This window comes from Manis pentadactyla, chromosome 10, assembly GCF_030020395.1.
Source record: "Manis pentadactyla isolate mManPen7 chromosome 10, mManPen7.hap1, whole genome shotgun sequence".
NCBI lineage: Eukaryota > Metazoa > Chordata > Mammalia > Pholidota > Manidae > Manis > Manis pentadactyla.
Genome location: NC_080028.1, coordinates 19,005,486 through 19,018,613, shown reverse-complemented (window position 1 = coordinate 19,018,613; position 13,128 = coordinate 19,005,486).

Here is a 13,128-nt window from a genome sequence, read left to right as displayed (position 1 = left end):
GATCTTAATGCCTATTATGTAAAAAGTACTATGTCAAGTGATATACAGTATTAAAAAATAATACCTCATCACTCCTTTATTCCAGTAAGAAGAAACATATAAACAAAATAACACAAAATTTTTTAATAGGAACAGAAATGCAATTTGCTATGATTAAAATGGGGATTAATTCTAATTTAGTTGGTAAAAGAGTAAGATTTCAATAGATTAAAAGGAGTTAATAGTGTTCTAGGGCCAAAAGTATAAGCAAAGGCATCGAAGGGCACAGTGAAGGAGTTCAGAGAAAGCAATTATGTTGCAGGGTCGGGGGAGTAATGGAGGAATGTAGTAACTGAAGCATAAAGAAGATGTGATTATTGCAGCTGGGCGGGCATTGCATTTGAATACCTAAGAATTTAGTATTAGGAGCTACTGACAGTTTTTCAGGAGGGAAGAGATGTTTTAGGAAGATAATATCATGGATCTATGAAGGTGGATTGGAGAGAAATAAGTTAAGAGTTTTAATAGTATAAACAAACAATGATGAGGTTCTGAACTCCGGCAGCAGCAGCAGGAATTAACCACTGCAGAGGAGAAAATTACAAGACCTAACTAATAATTGGATGTGAAATTTAAGGGAAATGGAGGAGTCAAATATAAAAGTAAAGTTACTACACAAAAGTGATAACATTTAGTGGTAACATTTAGAAATCTTTTCTAGTACTTTATCAAACCTTCACAATTAACAGGTCATTTTTACGAAGCATTAGAACAAGCTGATTGGAAGCACTTTTAAAAATAACTTGTGTTCATATATATTAAAGTTACTTTAAAATATTAGTTTTAAAACTGTTTTACTCATTTGCTCAGAACATCCCAATTCCTTTAGAAGGGTGACATTTTAATATGTATTTGAACAACACTATCTATCTTAAAGAAACCTTCCATTAAAAAAAAAAAAAGTATATGCAGGTTTCCAATTTACTCCTATGAATAGTTACCCAAAAGTAAATACATATCTTCATGAATAAGAGATGAGTGCCACAGACCACAATTTCCTAATAATAAGCATATGTTAGAAGATAATTCTCAACCTACTAATTTCTAATCACCTGGCCCTTTCATTCTATTATATGTCTGGGCCATCTCTTATAAGTTGGCATATAAGGCCTTTTTTAGACACTATAATAATTCTAAAGGCAAATATGCTTTAAAGTACATATATAGGACACTTGAAAATAAAAGAAATATTCATGGATTTCAGCTGGGTACAGAGATACAGAAAGAGGTAAAAAAGATTGCCTAGAAATTATTTATGGCCTTACTTCCAGTTGAGAAAACTATTACTAAGGTGTTAATGAAATATGAATTTTATGTGTAATATGTACATTTTTAGGTGAAATTTCCAATTTGCCATTACCTCTTTTGAATAATCCCCACAAAAACACTACAATGTTAAAGTAAAAATTCATTTAGCACTGAAATCAAAATAGAAATGAATACAAAACAAAATTAATTTAAAATACATAAGCAATGTTTAAACTTAGAAAAAATGTATACTTCCATATAAAAATTGTGTTATAAGAATGTATTACATTACTAAAAATACAGACCTTTATAAACTGCTCATACAACTGTGTAACTGCTTTCACCCTCTGGATCTGAACAGTTATAGATTGTTCAAAACTCTTTTGCTGCTGCCAAAACATGCTCTACAAATGTAAAAGGAAAAGTCATGTGATAACAAGTTGGGTCAAATTTAAAATTTAGCAAAAAATGATTCAAATTACGCTTAAAAGGGACAGTTTTTAAATCAGTATTTTTAACATTTTGTTTCAACTATTATGAGCAAGGTTAGATAATTTGTGTTCACCACAAAAAAAAAAATGACAATAATCCTAACGGTCATTGAGTAGGAAAACTTAATACTCAAAACATCCTAAATCTTGGTGCTTTTACTAAAACACAGATAATCTTTCCAATAATGCTGATCTTTCCATTTGTTGGCCTATTTTCCACCAATGATTTCTCTCCTCCACCACTTCAGCCATTCATTTATATACTTAAACCCAATAAATGTAATCTCCACATAGTATTAATAATAGCAAACTTCATATTAACTGTGTTAGGTACTACTGAACTTTTAAACAAACTTACAATATAGAAACTCATTTAATCCTCAAAACAACTGTGAGATTGTTACTATTATTATATCCCTTTTTATGGATAAGGAAACGAGGCATAAAGATAAATCATTTTTCCATGGTTTCACAGCTAACATTTGGTCCAACCAGAATGTGACTCCAAACACTATTTTTCCAGAATCCAGGATCTAAACATTAATCGCTATTTCTCCATATCCACTCTTCACTCACTAGCATAGGAGCATTTTAGCTCGCTCTATTTACTACCACAGCTCAATGAGCTCTACCAAGATGTTAAATTCATTCATCATACCTACTTTTCACTGCCTCCTATCCCTATTCGTGTATCTTCACCTTCCTCATTCCCAGCTTAAATTCTATCAACAGTAATTATAATTACTCCTTTGTACATATGCCTTGCTCCACTCTTACTGCCACACTTATTTGGTTGAACCCCAACTCTGGAAAATCCAACCCTCCAGCTACCATGCCTGCATCCTTGAATCTGGTCACTATTGGAGAAAACCTCACAGCTATGCTGACAGGTCTCACTTTAATCACGATCACTATGCTCATTAGCCTAAGTTGGACCCTTAATCCTCTTTGGAAATTGTATTTCCCTTCTCCACTCACTGGCCCACTCTCAGGGAAGTATTTTACACCTTCTCATTTGACCTCTCAAGCTTCCACCATCTGATGACATGATTTCACTAAAGAAATAGAAGCAATCCCATGAGAACTCCCATCACAATATCTATCTACTCACCTACATCCACCTGTGCTCACGTATTCGACCCTGTCTCTTATTTTTAAGGATGAACTACCCTTGCTTCCTGTTAAGGTCAACTGTCTCACATTCCCTTCCATTCTCAAGAATTCAGCAATTTACCCCCTTTATCCTAAGTCCTTAAAAGGCTTCTTTCACTTTGGTCAGAGTGGCTTTTTTTCTATCTATTAGGTCACTCATTCTGTCATTATTGGTTCTCCCTCATCTTCTTGACGTTTCAACAATGAAGTCCTTACTCCAGCCCTCAGTCCTTAGATTTCTCTTTTATATTTATAATGACTCCCTTGGTGCTCTCATAGCTTAAATGCTGTCTTTATGTTGAGAATTCCCAAATTTGTATGTTCAGTCCATATCTCCTTCCAGAACTCCAGACTCATGCATCAATGCCCTAACATCTCCTGTTGGATGTTTCATATGTATCTTAAATTTAACATTTCCAAAACTGAGCAGATCAACCAACTCCTAAAATATCTGAATAAGAACAATACCTTTGAAAAGATGAGCAGGCTCAAGATGGCGGCATGAGTAGGGCGGCAGAAATCTCCTCCCAAAACCATATATATTTTTGAAAATACAACAAATACAACTATTCCTAAAAGAGAGACAAGAAGATACAGTACAAAAGCCAGGCTACATCTACATCTGCAAGAACTCAGCATCTCACGAAAAGGGTAGGATACAAAGCCATGAACCAGCAGGACCTGAGCACTCCCTCCACCCCAGCTCACCAGCGGGAGGAAAAGAATTAGAGTGGGGAGGGAGTGGAAGCACAGGACTGCTAAATGATCAGCCCTAGTAATCTGCACCAGGAACACAGACACACATTGCATGATGTACTGGATATTAGAGAAACAGAAAAGTAAAATCTGAGATGGAGACAGGGAGCAGGTCTCCACAGCTGGCTCCCCTGGAACAAAAGAAAGCAGGTGCTTTTTAAAAGTCTTAAAGGGACAGGGGCCTCATCAGCTGGACAAAATGGTCCCAGCACACTCAGCCCAGCATGCTGAGAATCTTGAGGAACTCCCTAAACCCCCAGGGAGTAAAGCAGCCCCAAAGGCCCTCACTGTGATAAACAGCCTCCCATCCATTCCCCCCAGCTGGCACTGCAAGCAAACTGTCTGACCCACCAAAGCTGGAGAGCAGTGGGAGAGCAGTCCCACCCACAGCAACCACCCAGAGTCTTCTCTGACCACGCAGCTAACCAGGACAGACAGAGGAAGCCAGAGCAAGGTCCAGAAGGCATGAAGGGGGGCCGTTCTCACAGGAGAACACACCTGGCAAGTCTTCCAACCCCGCAGTGCGCTAGGCTATCTCGAGGGTTGTCCCACCCACTGAAGCTCAGGAGATGATCCCAGAGACTGCTCCCGGTGTGTGGGTAGACAGCACAGGCAACAGAGAAGGGCAAGGTGACCAACAAGCAGGAAGGGACTTTGTTCTCCTAGCTGACACATGCACCACCTGCCTGAGACCACTTCTATCTCCATGAAAAGGCAGAAGAATCTGGTCCAGTCAAAAATCACTCAGACAACCCTGGACAGAGGGTCTGGTGAGATAAATATAACCAATATTCCTGAGAAACAGTACAAAGTAAAAGTCATAACCATGCTGATAGACCTGCAGAGAAATATGCAAGAACTAAGGGATGAAGTGTGGAGGGAGATAACAGAAATGAAACAATTGATAGAAGGTCTTAAGACAAGACTGGACGAGGTGCAAGAGACTGTTAATGGAATATAAATAAGAGAACAAGAATACAGAGAAGTTGAGGCACAGAGAGAGAAAAGGATCTCTAGGAATGAAAGAATATTAAGAGAACTGTGTGATCAATCTAAATGGAATAATATTCCCATTAAAGGGCTGCCAGAAGAAGAAGACAGAGAAAATGGGATAGAAAGTCTCTTCAAAGAAATAATTGCTGAAACTTACCCAAGATGGAGAAGGAAATAGTCTCTCAGACCATGGAAGCTCACAGATCTCCCAACACAAGGGACCCAAGGAGGACAACACCAAGACACATAATAATTAAAATGGCAAAGATCAAAGACAAGGACAGAGTATTAAATGCAGCCAGAGAGAGAAAAAAGATCACCTACAAAGGAAAACCCATCAGGCTAGCATCAGACTTCTCAACAGAAACCTTACAGGCCAGAAGAGAATGGCATGATAGAGTTAATGCAATGAAACAGAAGGGCCTTGAACCAAGAATATTGTATCCAGTATGATTATCATATAAATTTGAAAGAGGGTTTAAACAATTTCAAGACAAGTAAAAGTTGAGGGAATTTGCCTCCCACAAACGACCTCTACAGTATATTTTAAAGGGACTGCTATAGATGGAAGCACTCCTAAGGCTAAATAGATGTCACCAGAGAAAATAAACTCACAGCAAAGAAACAAGACCAAACAAATACTAACTAAAGGAAAAAAATAAAATCAACTATACACAAAAGCAGTCAAAACACAAAAGAGTAGAGAATAAAACACCTAACATATAAAGAATGGAGGAGGAAGAATAAGAAGGGAGAGAAATAAAGAATCATCAGACTGTGTTTATAATAGCTTAATAAGCAAGTTGAGTTAGATGGTTAGATACTAAGGAAGTTACCCTTCAACCTTTGGTAATCACGAATTCAAAGCCTGCAATGGCAATAAGTACATACCTATCAATAATCACCCTAAATGTGAATGGACTGAATGCACCAATCAAAAGACACAGAGTAAGAGAATGGAGAAAAGAGCAAGATGCATCTATATGCTGCTTACAAGAGACTCACCTCAAATGCAAACATATACTAAAAGTGAAGGGATGGAAAAAGATATTTCATGCAAACAATAGGAAGAAAAAAGCAGGTGTTGCAGTACTTCTATTAGACAAAATAGATTTCAAAACAAAGAAAGTAATGAGATAAAGAAGGACATTACATGATGATAAAGGGGGCAGTCCAACAAGAGAATATAACCATTATAAATATATATGCACCCAACATAGGAGAACAACATATGTGAAACGAATAATAACAGAATTAAAGGAGGAAATAGAATGCAATGCATTCATTTTAGGAGACTTGAACACACCACTCACTCTAAAGGACAGATCAACCAGACAGAAAATAAGTAAGGACACAGAGGCACTGAACAACACACTAGAACGCATGGACCTAACAGACATCTACAGCACTCTACAGCCAAAAGCAGCAGAATACACATTCTTCTCAGGTATACATGGAATATTTTCCAGAATAGATCACATACTAGGCCACAAAAAGAGCCTCAGGAGAGGTGGAGCCAAGATGGTGGCATGAGTGGAGCAGTGGAAATCACCTCCCAAAACCACATATACTTATGAAAATATAACAAAGACAACTCTTCCTACAATAAAGACCAGAGGACACAGGACAACATCCAGACCACATCCACACCTGCGAGAAACCAGTGCCTCACAAAGGGGGTAAGATACAAGCCCCAGCCCGGCAGTACCCGAGTGCCTCTCCCCCCAGCTCCCGGCGGGAGGAGAGGAGTCGGAACGGGAGGGAGAGGGAGCCCAGGACTGCTGAACACCAAGCCCCAGCCATCCGGACCAGATCGCAGACACAGTGCATGCGTGGGGTCCTGGATACTAGGGAAAAAGGGAAGCAAGACCGGTGAGTGGGTGTCTGAGGCTGGCGCCAGAGAATAAAGAAAAATGAGTGGCCATTTTTATTTTGTTTTGTTTTGTTGTTGTTGTTGTCATTGTTTTGTTTTGGCGGGTATTTTTTGGAAGTCTTAAAAGGGCAGGGTGGGACACTTAGTCCAGAGGTAGGGAATCCGGGGATCTCTGGGCACTCTAACCCGCTGGGCAGCAGGGAGCACGGAGGCCCCTCACGGAGATAAATAGCCTCCAGGCTGCTCCCCCTCCAACACGACTCCACCACTTTGGAGCAGCTGCCCGAGACAGCCCACGCCCACAGCAACAGCAGAGATAAACTCCACAACAGCTGGGCAGGAAGCAGAAGCCCTGTCTGCGTGCAGCTACCCAGCACAAGCCACTAGAGGCCGCTGTTCTCCCAGGAGAGGAGGGCCACAAATCAACAAGAACGGAAGTTCTTCCAGCCGTCACTCATCCCAGCTCTGCAAACTATTCCGATCACCATGAAAAGGCAAAACTACAGGCAGACAAAGATCACAGAGACAACACTAGAGAAGGAGACAGACCTAACCAGTCTTCCTGAGAAAGAATTCAAAATAAGAATCATAAACATGCTGACAGAGATGCAGAGAAATACGCAAGAGATATGGGATGAAGTCCGGAGGGAGATCACAGATGCCAGAAAGGAGATTACAGAAATGAAACAAACTCTGGAAGGGTTTATAAGCAGAATGGATAGGATGCAAGAGGCCATTGATGGAATTGAAACCAGAGAACAGGAACGCATAGAAGCTGACATAGAGAGAGATAAAAGGATCTCCAGGAATGAAACAATGTTAAGAGAACTGTGTGACCAATCCAAAAGGAACAATATCCGTATTATAGGGGTACCAGAAGAAGAAGAGAGAGGAAAAGGGATGGAAAGTATCTTGGAAAAAATAATTGCTGAAAACTTCCCCAAACTGGGGGAGGAAATAATCAAACAGACCACGGAAATACACAGAACCCCCAACAGAAAGGATCCAAGGAGGACAACACCAAGACACATAATAATTAAAATGGCAAAGAACAAGGACAAGGAAAGAGTTTTAAAGGCAACTAGAGAGAAAAAGGTCACCTATAAAGGAAAACCCATCAGGCTAACATCAGACTTCTCAACAAAAACCCTACAGGCCAGAAGAGAATGGCATGATATATTAAATGCAATGAAACAGAAGGGCCTTGAAACAAGGATACTGTATCCAGCACGACTATCATTTAAATATGATGGTGGGATTAAACAATTCCCAGACAAGCAAAAGATGAGGGAATTTGCTTCCCACAAACCACCTCTACAGGGCATCTTACAGGTACTGCTCTAGATGGGAGCACTCCTAAAAAGAGCACAGAACAAAACACCCAACAATGAAGAATGGAGGAGGAGGAATAAGAAGGGAGAGAAGAAAAGAATCTCCAGACAGTGTATATAACAGCTCAATAAGTGAGCTAAGTTAGGCAGAAAGATACTAAAGAGGCTAACCTTGAAGCTTTGGTAACCACCAATTTAAAACCTGCAATGGCAATAAGTACATATCTTTCAATAGTCACCCTAAATATAAATGGACTTAATGCACCAATCAAAAGACACAGAGTAATAGAATGGATAAAAAAGCAAGACCCATCTATATGCTGCTTACAAGAAACTCACTTCAAACCCAAAGACATGTACAGACTAAAAGTCAAGGGATGGAAAAACATATTTCAGGCAAACAACAGCGAGAAGAAAACAGGGGTTGCAGTACTAATATCAGACAAAATAGACTTCAAAACAAAGAAAGTAACAAGAGATAAAGAAGGACACTACATAATGATAAAGGGCTCAGTCCATCAAGAGGATACAACCATTCGAAATATATATGCACCCAACACAGGAGCACCAGCATATGTGAGACAAATACCAACAGAACTAAAGGGGGAAATAGACTGCAATGCATTCATTCAAGGAGACTTCAACACACCACTCACCCCAAAGGATAGATCCACCGGGCAGAAAATAAGTAAGGACACGGAAGCACTGAACAACACAGTAGAGCAGATGGACCTAATAGACATCTATACAACTCTACATCCAAAAGCAACAGGATATACATTCTTCTCAAGTGCACATGGAACATTCTCCAGAATAGACCACATACTAGCCCACAAAAAGAGCCTCAGTAAAATCCAAAATATTGAAATTCTACCAACCAAATTTTCAGAACACAAAGGTATAAGACTAGAAATAAATTCTACAAAGAAAACAAAAAGGCTCACAAACACATTGAGGCTTAACAACATGCTGCTAAATAATCAATGGATCAACGAACAAATTAAAATAGACATCAAGGAATATATAGAAACAAATGACAACAACAACACAAAGCCCCAACTTCTGTGGGACGCAGCAAAAGCAGTCTTAAGAGGAACGTATATAGCTATCAGGGCACACTTGAAGAAGGAAGAACAATCCCAAATGAATAGTCTAACATCACAATTATCGAAATTGGAAAAAGAAGAACAAATGAGGCCTAAAGTCAGCAGAAGGACGGACATAATAAAGATCAGAGAAGAAATAAACAAAATTGAGGAAAATGAAACAATAGCAAAAATCAATGAAATCAAGAGCTGGTTCTTCGAGAAAATAAACAAAATAGATAAGCCTCTAGCCAAACTTACTAAGAGAAAAAGAGAATCAACAAAAATCAACAGAATCAGAAATGAGAATGGAAAAATCATGACAGACTCCACAGAAATACAAAGAATTATTAAAGACTACTATGAAAACCTATATGCCAACAAGCTGGAAAACCGAGAAGAAATGGACAACTTCATAGAAAAATACAACCTTCCAAGACTGACCAAGGAAGAAACACAAAAGTTAAACAAACCAATTACAAGCAAAGAAATTGAAACAGTAATCAAAAAACTACCCAAGAAAAAAACCCCAGGCCGGATGGATTTACCTCGGAAATTTATCAGACACACAGAGAAGACATAACACCCATTCTCCTTAAAGGTTTCCAAAAAATAGAACAGGAGGGAATACTCCAAAACTCATTCTATGAAGCCAACATCACCCTAACACCAAAACCAGGAAAAGACCTCACCAAAAAAGAAAATTACAGACCAATATCCCTGATAAATGTAGATGCAAAAAAACTTAATAAAATATTAGCAAACCGAATTCAAAAGTATATCAAAAGGATCATACACCATGAACAAGTGGGATTCATCCCAGGGATGCAAGGATGGTACAACATTCGAAAATCCATCAACATCATCAACCACATCAACAAAAAGAAAGACAAAAACCACATGATCATCTCCATAGATGCTGAAAAAGCATTTGACAAAATTCAACATCCATTCATGATAAAAACTCTTAGCAAAATGGGAATAGAGGGCAAGTACCTCAACATAATAAAGGCCATATATCATAAACCCACAGCCAACATCATACTGAACAGCGAGAAGCTGAAAGCTTTTCCTCTGAGATCGGGAACTAGACAGGGATGCCCACTCTCCCCACTGCTATTTAACATAGTACTGGAGGTCCTAGCCACAGCAATCAGACAAAGCAAAGAAATGCAAGGAATCCAGATTGGTAAAGAAGAAGTTAAACTGTCACTATTTGCAGATGACATGATATTCTACATAAAACACCCTAAAGACTCCACCCCAAAACTACTAGAACTGATATTGGAATACAGCAAAGTTGCAGGATACAAAATTAACACACAGAAATCTGTAGCTTTCCTATACACTAACAATGAACCAATAGAAAGATAAATCAGGAAAACAATTCCATTCACAATTGCATCAAAAAGAATAAAATACCTAGGAATAAATCTAACCAAAGAAGTGAAAGACCTATACTCTGAAAACTATAAGTCACTCTTAAGAGAAATTAAAGGGGACACTAACAGATGGAAACTCATCCCATGCTCATGGCTAGGAAGAATTGATATTGTCAAAATGGCCATCCTGCCCAAAGCAATATACAGATTTGATACAATCCCTATGAAACTACCAGCAACATTCTTCAGTGAACTGGAACAAATAATTCAAAAATTCAGATGGAAACACCAAAGACCCCGAATAGACAAAGCAATCCTGAGAAAGAAGAATAAAGTAGGGGGGATCTCACTCCCCAACTTCAAGCTCTACTATAAAGCCATAGTAATCAAGACAATTTGGTACTGGCACAAGAGCAGAGCCACAGAACAATGGAAGAGACTAGAGAATTCAGACATTAACCCAGACATATATGGCCAATTAATATTTGATAAAGGAGCCATGGACATACAATGGCGAAATGACAGTCTCTTCAACAGATGGTGCTGGCAAAACTGGACAGCTACATGTAGGAGAATGAAACTGGACCATTGTCTAACCCCATATACAAAAGTAAATTCAAAATGGATCAAAGACCTGAATGTAAGTCATGAAACCATTAAACTCTTGGAAAAAAACATAGGCAAAAACCTCTTAGACATAAACATGAGTGACCTCTTCTTGAACATATCTCCCTGGGCAAGGAAAACAACAGCAAAAATGAACAAGTGTGACTATATTAAGCTGAAAAGCTTCTGTACAGCAAAAGACACCATCAATAGAACAAAAAGGAACCCTATAGTATGGGAAAATATATTTGTAAATGACAGATCAGATAAAGGCTTGACGTCCAAAATATATAAAGAGCTCACACGCCTCAACAAACAAAAAACAAATAATCCAATTTTAAAAAGGGGGGAGGAACTGAACAGACAGTTCTCCAAAACAGAAATACAGATGGCCAACAGACACATGAAAAGATGCTCCACATCGCTAATTATCAGAGAAATGCAAATTAAAACTACAATGAGGTATCACCTCACACCAGTAAGGATGGCTGCCATCCGGAAGACAAACAACAACAAATGTTGGCGAGGCTATGGAGAAAGGGGAACCCTCCTACACTGCTGGTGGGAATGTAAATTAGTACAACCACTGTGGAAAGCAGTATGGAGGTTCATCAAAATGCTCAAGACAGACTTACCATTTGACACAGGAATTCCACTCCTAGGAATTTACCCTATGAACGCAGCAATCAAGTTTGATAAAGACAGATGCACCCCTATGTTTATCGCAGCACTATTTACAATAGCCAAGAATTGGAAGCAACCTAAATGTCCATCGCTAGATGAATGGATAAAGAAGATGTGGTACATATACACAATGGAATACTACTCAGCCATAAGAAGAGGGCAAATCCTACCATTTGCATCAACATGGATGGAGCTGGAGGGTATTATGCTCAGTGAAATAAGCCAATCAGAGAAAGAGAAATACCAAATGATTTCACTCATCTGTGGAGTGTAAGAACAAAGGAAAAACTGAAGGAAGAAAACAGCAGCAGAATCACAGAACCCAAGAATGGACTAACAGGTACCAAAGGGAAAGGGACTGGGGAGGATGGGTGGGTGGGAATGGATAAGGTGGGGGAGAAGAAAGGGGGTATTAAGATTACCATGCATGGGGGTTGGGAGAAAGGGGAGGGCTGTACAACACAGAGAAGACAAGTAGTGATTCTACAACATTTTGCTATGCTGATGGACAGTGACTGTAAAGGGGTTTATAGGGGGGACCTGGTATAGGGGAGAGCCTAGTAAACATAATATTCTTCATGTAAGTGTAGATTAATGATAACAAAAAAAAAGAAAATATGAAAAGAAAGAAAGGAAAGGGGGATTACTCCCTGATAGGATAAAACTAACTGTAAATCATAGAAGCCACAGGGCATAAATATGCAAAGAAATAAAAAGCTAACCATTTCAAACAATAAGGCTTCTCTCTCACTTACCAACTTAACATTTCCCTGTGTGGCCCCGGAAGATGACTGGTTAGCCAGAGACGGGTAAGATTCCTCAAGGGAGGAACAACCTAAGACAGGCACAGTCGCTGGGGGGTCATCAGGTGAGAAATTGGGGATCAACAGAGGTGAGGCTTAGAACCTCACCCCCCCTGTACTGAGAGAAATCTTCTGCATATGTGGATGTTTTATTGCCCTTGTCTAGCTTGGATTAACACATAGTCTACAGGCACACACCTGATCATCTACATTTGCTCTCTTACAACACTAAACTGTTTTCTACCTTTATGTTGTATCTACCTACCACTTCAGCATCTTATTAAAAATAATAAAGAGAGAAATGTGGTATCCACATATAAATCAAGTATAAAAATCAAATGTGTATTCATATTTGAACTGACTGTTTATAGTTCATAATGCATGAGCAAAACCAAAAGTTTCTGTGATGACTGCCCTTGTACTGTTCACCATGTAACTTATTCACTATGTAAGAATTTGTTCTCCATGTAAGAACTTGTTCGTTATGCTTCAGAAGATTGGAGACTGACGAAAAATAGGCTTGGGGTGGATTAATGATTGTGCATTGAGCATTGACTCCCCTATACAGAATTTTATTGTTGTTAACAACCATTTGATCAATAAAAATGAGAGATGCCCTAACAACAACAACCAAGAAAAAGTACACACTTCCAATTGTAAAATAAATAAGCAACCGGGATGTAAT